Source organism: Melopsittacus undulatus, chromosome Z (assembly GCF_012275295.1).
Source record: "Melopsittacus undulatus isolate bMelUnd1 chromosome Z, bMelUnd1.mat.Z, whole genome shotgun sequence".
NCBI lineage: Eukaryota > Metazoa > Chordata > Aves > Psittaciformes > Psittaculidae > Melopsittacus > Melopsittacus undulatus.
The window spans coordinates 47,505,474-47,514,242 of record NC_047557.1 but is presented as its reverse complement, the minus strand read 5'-3'; positions in this window follow the sequence as shown (position 1 = coordinate 47,514,242).

Genomic DNA, 8,769 nt, shown 5'->3' with positions numbered 1-8,769 from the left:
TACACAACAATTAAAAGGCAGGATGAAAGAAGGAAAACTCTACCGACAAAATCAAAGCATGTTAACATGGCACAAGTCCTGTTAATATGGTGGCCTGGTGTCTAGAAATACCATCTTGGGGAAAGGTTGTAGGAACTGTTCTGTTAAGTATTTTCTAGATCTTATTTAACCTACTCCACAAATTCATTTTTAAGCATCTCCTAGTTATTTTAATTAGTACATTTTCATTTTAACATTTCTATGGCTACTCAAATGACTTTTCTCAAACTTTCACAAACATTCACCAGGATATTGCTGTAGTACACCATTACTAGGGCATTGCACAGTATTTGAATTTCTGCTAAACTAAGAGACACTTTAAGGTCACCGAGAGGTACTGGAGAAATGTTTATAATAATGACACCATTATATCACATAGCACAGTCCAAGGAAATATTAAAAATATGTAATTTCCAGCAATAAATTTTGGTGCTTTTCTGATTCAAAGTCATTTTCTTTAACCAGAGTGGCTCTGGTTATATATTCATTTGTCTGATAAATTTCTAAGACAATGTTAGTGCTTTCATTTGTGTGTATACAAGGTAGAAATTAAAAAGAAAACTTTTTTTAGTCTTACCTGGTACTGAAACCTTGCTAAAATTATCTGTATGTGCATCTCCAGTTCTAGTTACTCCTTTGGATAGTGGTATGTATTTAAAAAAAATCTATTTATGTAATGTATCAGACAGAATAAATTAATTGCTGGAGTATAATTTTAACACCACTGGTCTCAACAGAGCTACAACTGAACTGTGCTGTACATTGCCTGTTTAATCCTTCATTGGAGAAACAAAACCAAGTGAATATCTTTCCGTATATAATTTAGCAATTGAAAAAAACAAAACCAAACCTATTCTCCCCCAGGCTTATTCTGTTTCAGAGTGTGATATTTACAAATAGATTTATTATATTTTTCACAGCTGCAACAGCAGGGGACATACCAGGTTGCTATTATTGGTTAGTCAGGTGCTGAAGAAGTGCAGAAAATGGAACAGACAGTGAAGTTTCACTCTTTGAGCTGCAAAGAAGGTGTGATCTGAAATATGATACAAACTGTCCTTCACAGCTTTCTTTGGGGCCTGATAAGAAGGGAATCTGTTCAGGTGACTGTTGTCAGCTTTCTGTAATGCGTTTACAGATAGGCTGATGAATTTCAAGACAGTGTCTGAAAAGAACATGTTGGGAATCTCATTGAGAAGCTTCCTCTTTCTGATTCCTGAGATAAAAGCCTGAATTCTATTTCTGGAATTCCTTTTAACAAAAAAAGGTAATGTAACTTTCGTTGAAGTGTGGTGTTCAGTGAAACCGGTCTAAAAGATTCATGTCATCAGCAAAGTGAGACAGCCTTCACCATCACATCACAGGCAGCTCTTTTGGAGAGAACAGGTCTTCAGTCAGATGGGGTCAGCTTTTCCCTGTTGCGAAAAGGAATATGTAATTTGTACATTATGTTAGGCATCATGCAGGCCATTCATAATGTAACATTTATATCTTGAAAGCAGACCAACAGGCTGGGAGGGAAAGCTTTCAATCTGTTGAGTTTATGCTACTCTTGTATTGAGGGTACAAGAGGGTTTGTGGGTTTTTTTGTGTATTTGATTGTAGAAGCCTCTGTCCTTGTTTTCAGCTCTTGGAGACAGCTGTGAAGAGTTCATGCTGTTTCTGATGAAGCTTATTTCATTTGTAGTAGAATGATTGTCACGACAGACCACATATCATAGGTGAGATAGACATGTGTCATGGTTTGAGCATGTTTTGAGGGTGTTTTTGTTCAAGGTTTTTTCCAGCCAGGTGGAGGAGGGGAGTCCGGGAGGAAGGAGAGACAGGACACCTGACCCAGGCTAGGCATGAGGTATTCCATACCATAGCACGTGATGCCCAGGATGCATACTGGGAAAGAGAAAGCTGGAGGGGTAGAGCTCTAGAGGAAAATGGAGGAGGGAGCATGCGGTGCTCGGCCAGGCAGGGTGGAGTGAGTTATGGGTCGGTGGCTGGTGGGGTGTTGTATTCTTTTCTCTTGTTATTGGCTATATCATTATTATTTGTAGTAGTAAATGGCAGTAGGGGTTTTGTGTTATGCCTTAGCAATTAAACCGTTCTTATCTCAATCCGTGGGGGCTACATTCTTTGGATTTTCCTTCCTAACTCTCCGGGAGTTGGGGGACTTGGTTTAAACCACGACATCATGTAAAGGCTTCATTGAAGTATTGATTGATGCAGGACTTTTGGGAACTGCACATCAAATGTGCATGTCTTTTGCAGGCTTATATATGCTAACGAGGACAGGGGAATGGTGTTATGAGGTGCACAGTTAGCAATGAAGGCAAGGGTGCTGAGCATAGGGTAGCCTACAACTAGTAATGTGAGGTCACCACATGGTAAAAGATACTACTGGTTTAACACTGGAATATAATTTGCAACTTGTTTTTATCAGTGTAAACTCTTTGTTAATGTACCCTCTTATTTTACTCATTTTACAAAATGACAGATAAAAAAAAGGTATTTTTGTACTGTCCCAGGAGGTATTTCTGCTGATGCTTTTTGGGGTTACTGTCTTGCTTACAAGAAATCAAATGTGCACTCCTGAACCAAACTCTGGATCTTGCTGTGTGAAGTAAGAGCAATGTCAGTGCTTCCTGGCTGTTGGCACTGTGATAAGGTCTCCAAATCTAACACTACTGGGCTAATATTTATTTTTAAACAATGCAGTCATATAAGTTTACTGAAATAATTAGGAAGGGAGAACTCTTCACAATATCCAGGTAAACATTTGCCAGTACAGTCTTTGAGTTACTTTGTAGTTGTTGAAGATCAGAACATCATATTGACCTTTTTCAAAGTAATAATGGTACATCCAAAACCAACAGAAAAAGAAGCTGGGATGCTGTATTTAGTCAAATACGCAAACCGGCCAGACATGCAGATGTAAAATGTTGAGTTACTTGAAGTAAAAAATTGCACACCTGTACAGTCTGCTGTAATGAACCTCCTACTGCACACCTGTATGTTCTACATCAGTGAAACTCCACTCTCAAACAGGACTTTGCAGATCAACCTGAGACCTTCTGGTAATAGAAAGCATCGATCTCTGCCCAGAGGAAATATCATGCTTGTCACATTCATTGGTAATACTTGTGTAGCTCACTGAAATCAAGATATTTTAAAGAAGTGCATGAATCTCAACACAGAGGCCTCTTGCAATGAAATACAAGCCATAGAAAGGATCAAACAGCTTCACTCTTGCTTAGAGATAGGTGAAGGACTTCAATGAAAGCTTCCAAACTATTCCTCTCCTTCTTGTTTTTTTTTTTTTTTCTGGTGGCTGTCTTATCTAGAGAGAATCCTATGTATTTAACCAGAACAGATTAGCAAACTATCCCTAAGCAAATCTTTTCTATCCATCAGGTTTTTATCCAAAATTTGATTCAATAAACTGTTTGCCTATTTCCAATTTGTATGCACCAACATAGTGCTTCCTGAAATTATATTAAAACTATTTTATAAATTAAAATATTTAATGTACACATAGCAGTGAGTATAGTGATCAAGTTTATCTGTGAAATGTCAGCAAATTTAACAAAGAAAGAACATTTGTTAAATTTAGTGAGATTGTATTATTCACAGAATGATGTAGTGGTAGCAATAAATGCAAGTGTATTCTCTCTGCCTATGCCAGCACAATTGATTTGCGCAGAGCATATCTGCATTCATCCTTGTTCTAGGACTATGGCAGTGTTAAGAGGATGGAAGGGCTCATTTATTTAGAGCCCACTTACACGGAAAGGTCCCAGTTCTCAACTCTGTAAACTGGCACACCCTGAAATCTATTAGCCCTTCACCCACTCAGTATTTGGCTTTGGCTGTTTACTTCTCACAAAAGGATCTCTGCTAGAAAGGGCAATAGCAATGGTAGCCTTCTTTGAGTTAGCCCTAGGATATTCATAAAACTGGCAAGAGATAAGGTACACTTTTTGTTATCCTATATAAGACTAGTCTATATAAAATTTCAGTTTATTCTGAGAAAATCCATTTCAGCAGTAGGTGCTGTTACAGAAAAAAAAAAAAAAGAAGTCTAGTAGCCAAGTTCTATCTTTAACTGAAGACTGTAAAGCCCCAATGTACAATGAAAATCTGACCCAGTAAGAATTAGTATTTTGGTTATGGCATATCTGTGTAATGATTAGGTGGGCTTTCCAGGAAAATTATTTTCTAAGGTACAGCATTTATATTCCCAAATTATTTTCTCAGCATGAATGCAGTCATATGAGTAGCTGCATTGTTGTATTGTTAGTAACTGCACTGCTCTTACCTCTCTCAACCTTTAAGGCCTTTGGACGTGTATACATGCAGTGTACATATGTGCAGCACAGTATCCAGGTATTCTCAGAGGTCCCAGATGTACCTTTATCAAGTCAGTAGATAATGCAACACACTGCACTTTTAAGTAGTATCAATTACTTTGAAAGAAGGGCTGAGCTGAGGTGGTTGTGCTGGTTTTGATTTTGGAGATAGCTTATCTGGCATAGGCTGAAGTATTTATGCAGAGTCCATGTTGTGTTCTTCAGACATACTCTAAGCAACACAGAGCTTATAAAGAAAAGTCATAAACTTTCTTGCATCCAATTCTACCATCTTTTATCAAGAGAAGTGGCCAGAGGACTTAAGTCTTTATTTAACAGGTGCCTAAACTAATTATCTGCTTAATCATGATCACAGTTACAGTCCAAGTCTTCTCAGGCCTGTAATGCTCGAAACAAAACCATGTTGTTGTATATTAATAATCTGTGGTACAGTAAGAGTGGCAAAGAGAAGGGGAGAGATAGCTTGCATATATGGTGTAATTTTTACATTTTTCTTCATTTTTAGTACTAATTTTCTTAAATAAACATGATTATGCTGTTCTGAAAATGTTCTAGGTTACCATTCCTTATTTCTTCTAGGGAAAGCAATTACTATATATTCCTTTTATGTTGCACAACATAATAGCACACAGCCCACACAGTGGGTAATTTAAATGAACAGCAGGCCTTCAAATTACACTGAAAGGGCTGTTATATTTTGAGAGGGGAACATTCTTACTACAGTCACATTCATGACATTCTGCAGGATGCATATGCTTTTTGTTCTTCTTTCTTGATCTCAGAATGACAGGTAACCAGATGGGAAAAGTGGATATCACTGAGATACCTGTGAACATCTTATGAATACAGGTACCTCACATTTTTGATGCCGGAATATTTTGTACTGAGGAAAAGCTGTATTTCGTACTTAAGAACTGTAACAAGGATTGGCTGTGGGAAGCCTCATTGTGTACAATCAGTGTTCCAGTTTCATTCAAAGCAGGCAGCTACTGATGGCATTACCCAGCCCAGTGAGAGGGCTTACTGTAACAGGGCTTCCCAAAAGTATAAATGCAGTAGTGAAGCAAAGCGGCAGCTCAGTATTTTCTGTTTGTGTTTGACCTTTCATCATTCTTTGGACCTTGACACAGCCTTGACTGCTTCCCTCTGTCTTAGGAAGAAGCCTGACCATTTTTCCTACCTCTAACTGATGGTAGTCCTACCCCACATCTTTAATTTATGTTTGTTTTCTTCCCTCTTTAGCATTCTACTTCCTCATCTTCACTGCCTCTTTCAATTTTAAGACTAGGAAAAAAAAGAAGCTATAGCTTGTTATAATGAACTTTAGTTCATTAGTGATGCTCTCCCAAGCATGGAAATTCATCATCAAAGAGCTACTATCCAAATAAAGTGAGCTAAAAGACTGAGAATTTGCAGCATTAAAAGGACAGTTTTGCAAGGTGTCCACAACATAAAAAAAAAAAATAAGCACACTTGGGTTTATAAAAATACATACATTTAAATGCTACTAAATACAAGGGAATGGGATCTTAAAACATTTTTGTTAAGCTTTCCATGTGAATCACATTATATCTTTATTGTCCACTGATGTGCAGCATACAGATATGCAAGAGTACTATCCATAACCTGCTGTACTTCTGGAAGCTGTCTAGCCACAGCAACTCAAGGCTTCATGAAGCAAATTTGCCTATGCCCATGCATCTGCAGTAGGACTGCTTCTATATACCTGCTAGACCAGCAGTGAAGATATATCGTCAGAATCCAGTAAAAATCTGTGAAATTTATGCCTGTAAATGACCTAAGTACCTTCAAATACCTTGATTCATGAGCCCACAGCCATGTTTTCTTAGTGAATATAAGGAATTCGCAGAAGGGGCTAGTGACCAGAAAGCTCCACTAAGACTCATTAAAGTCTATTCTTAGCCTTGTTACTAGTAGATTAGATGACCTTGGTTGCATTAATTAACCTCTCAAGATCACAGCCTTACCCACTGAAGTACTGTGATAATTGTGTGCACTGGGATTTGCAAAACTGGGAAAGGTTTAATACTCCTCTTGTTATCCATGTTTAAAGGTAAGTGAAGAACGTGTAAATTTTGCCTATAATCTATTCAAGCAGGAGTTGTATTCTAGAAACTGAAACTTCCGTTACTTGGAACAATGTTCAGAAAGGTAAATAACTTCTCCCTTCCTCCAAATTAATGGAATTTCTGCCAAGAAATTTTGCTTACCCAAAAGTGTCCTCTGGAAGATTGTTCCTGATGCCTCAGCTAACACTGTTTTTAATGCTTTGAATTTTGTAATGTTTGCTAAACAACCTTCACTCTGCATTCTCTAAGGCAACTAATACCTAATAAAGAAAAACGAGCAAGGATTTTATGTATTTGTTTGCATGATCCAGCTATATAATATGATAATTCAGATGAAAGAAATTAAGTCTATCATGTTCTTTTCCACTATGGCAATTCCATGGTTTTATGTAGCTACCAGTTTTCGTTCACTTCGTTCATTAAAAATACATATTGTGTATTTTTAAGGATATGAAGAGCCATTGGGAAGAGAGACTGTCCTTCTAAGGATAAATATGTCTGACCTACCAGTTTCTGCAGTGTGTCCACAGTGACAGGATAAACAGGAAGCAAGGACAATTGGTGAGAAGGATCAGGTGTCATTGATGCCATGACATTTTATATAGCTCTGCAGATACGAGTTAAGTGTACAGATGCTAGCAGAAGCCTGAAAAATGTTAACACACCCAAAAAGAAACATGGAGCAAGAACCATGGAGAAAGCTGAAAAGTCACCAAAAAATAAAGGACAGGTAAAAATGTTCCCATTGTTTTCATGGGACCACAATTAAAATTCCCCCTTGGTGACAGGGGGGAATCTAAAGGTAATATTATCAACAGCTTTCTCATTCCTGTTGTTTACTCAGTTTTCATATCTAAAAATAAATGCTACCTTTTTGCCTGACTTTGGTTGGTCAGTGTAGGATATCTTAGAGGGGAGGAGGTGGATCCCTGTAACATAAGGTGGCACTGGGCTGCTGCCATTGCTGATGGAAGCCTTCCTGATCAAAGCCAGGACGAGGATGTGTGGAAAGGGTAGTCTGCTCAGATTTCACCCTGACAAGCTGTGTCAGCTAAGCAAGCTGCCCTATAGAAATTGACTAGAGCATAACCTGATTGTTGCACAAGGCTGTCAGAGCAGCTAGCCTAGCCTGCATGTCCTGATCAGCCTGGGGAGCTTTTAGCAGGCTTAGCCAACCTTGCAGGAACACAGGCACGTGGCTGTGGCATTTAATGCTCCTGACAGGCAAAGATGAATTTCAGCATTAATCAGGTAAAAGACAGCATTTTCCCAGCTGAGATGGAGAAACCTGATAACCCTTCAGCTATTTTTGGCAAGGTGATGGAACACTTGTTAAAATGTTGCCAGAGACCATGTAAGATACCTGTAATGACACAAATGCTGATGAGAGGACTGAATCGACAGAGTAAAGGGCTGACACAGTGGAACAGGGAAAGTGAAGCTGATCAGTTAATCACTGTATTACAGAACAATGAAAAAGAAATAGACCTGTTATTAATTTTGGTTCACACCAGATGTCTTATTCAGGAAGTAAATTCTCATAGATACTGGTACCAAAAAGGTTTGTACACTATGTTAAATACTGCTGTAGCACTTAATATTTCATGACAGGGCTAGGAGAGCAAACCATCAAACCAGGTGATCAGGCATTTAAAAACTATTGGCTTTAGCTTAGTGAATACCACTGGCAGACACATGACTCTACTCCCTGCTATGAACATCCTCAAGAAAGAAGTGAATAACAACAATGTGCACCTCTACATAAAACAGCAATGTGGAGAGTAGTGGATTCTTACAATGCAAACTCTCTGCTTCAAATCTAGTTGGTAGAAGTGAAATGTAATTACAGACTTAGTCCAGGGTCACAAAAAGAACTTGAAAAATTCCTGCTGGTATCCTGTGTATACTACACAATCCAGAGAACTGTTAGCAATGTGCAAATTTTGCGCACCCTACACTATAGGGCTTCTAAGCATCTTCTAACACCATTCTTGTCCTTGATATTTTTGCAAAGGTACAAGGTTAAGCCACTGATACCAGGAAGAGTTTCGAATTAGTAGAATTCATGTCTATTGCTTCTTGTACTGTTACCCTGATTCTACTCTTTATATGGAAAAAGGTTCAATAGCAATAGGGAGCAGCAATCTAGCAAATGATGGAGGGCGCTTTTCTCCTTCCTGCTCACCTCCAATTACTGATGCAATTGGGAGATTTGAGTACCAATTAGATCTGCGATGTCAAGACAACCTGTGATTAAAGTTTCCACTTCAAATAGCAAC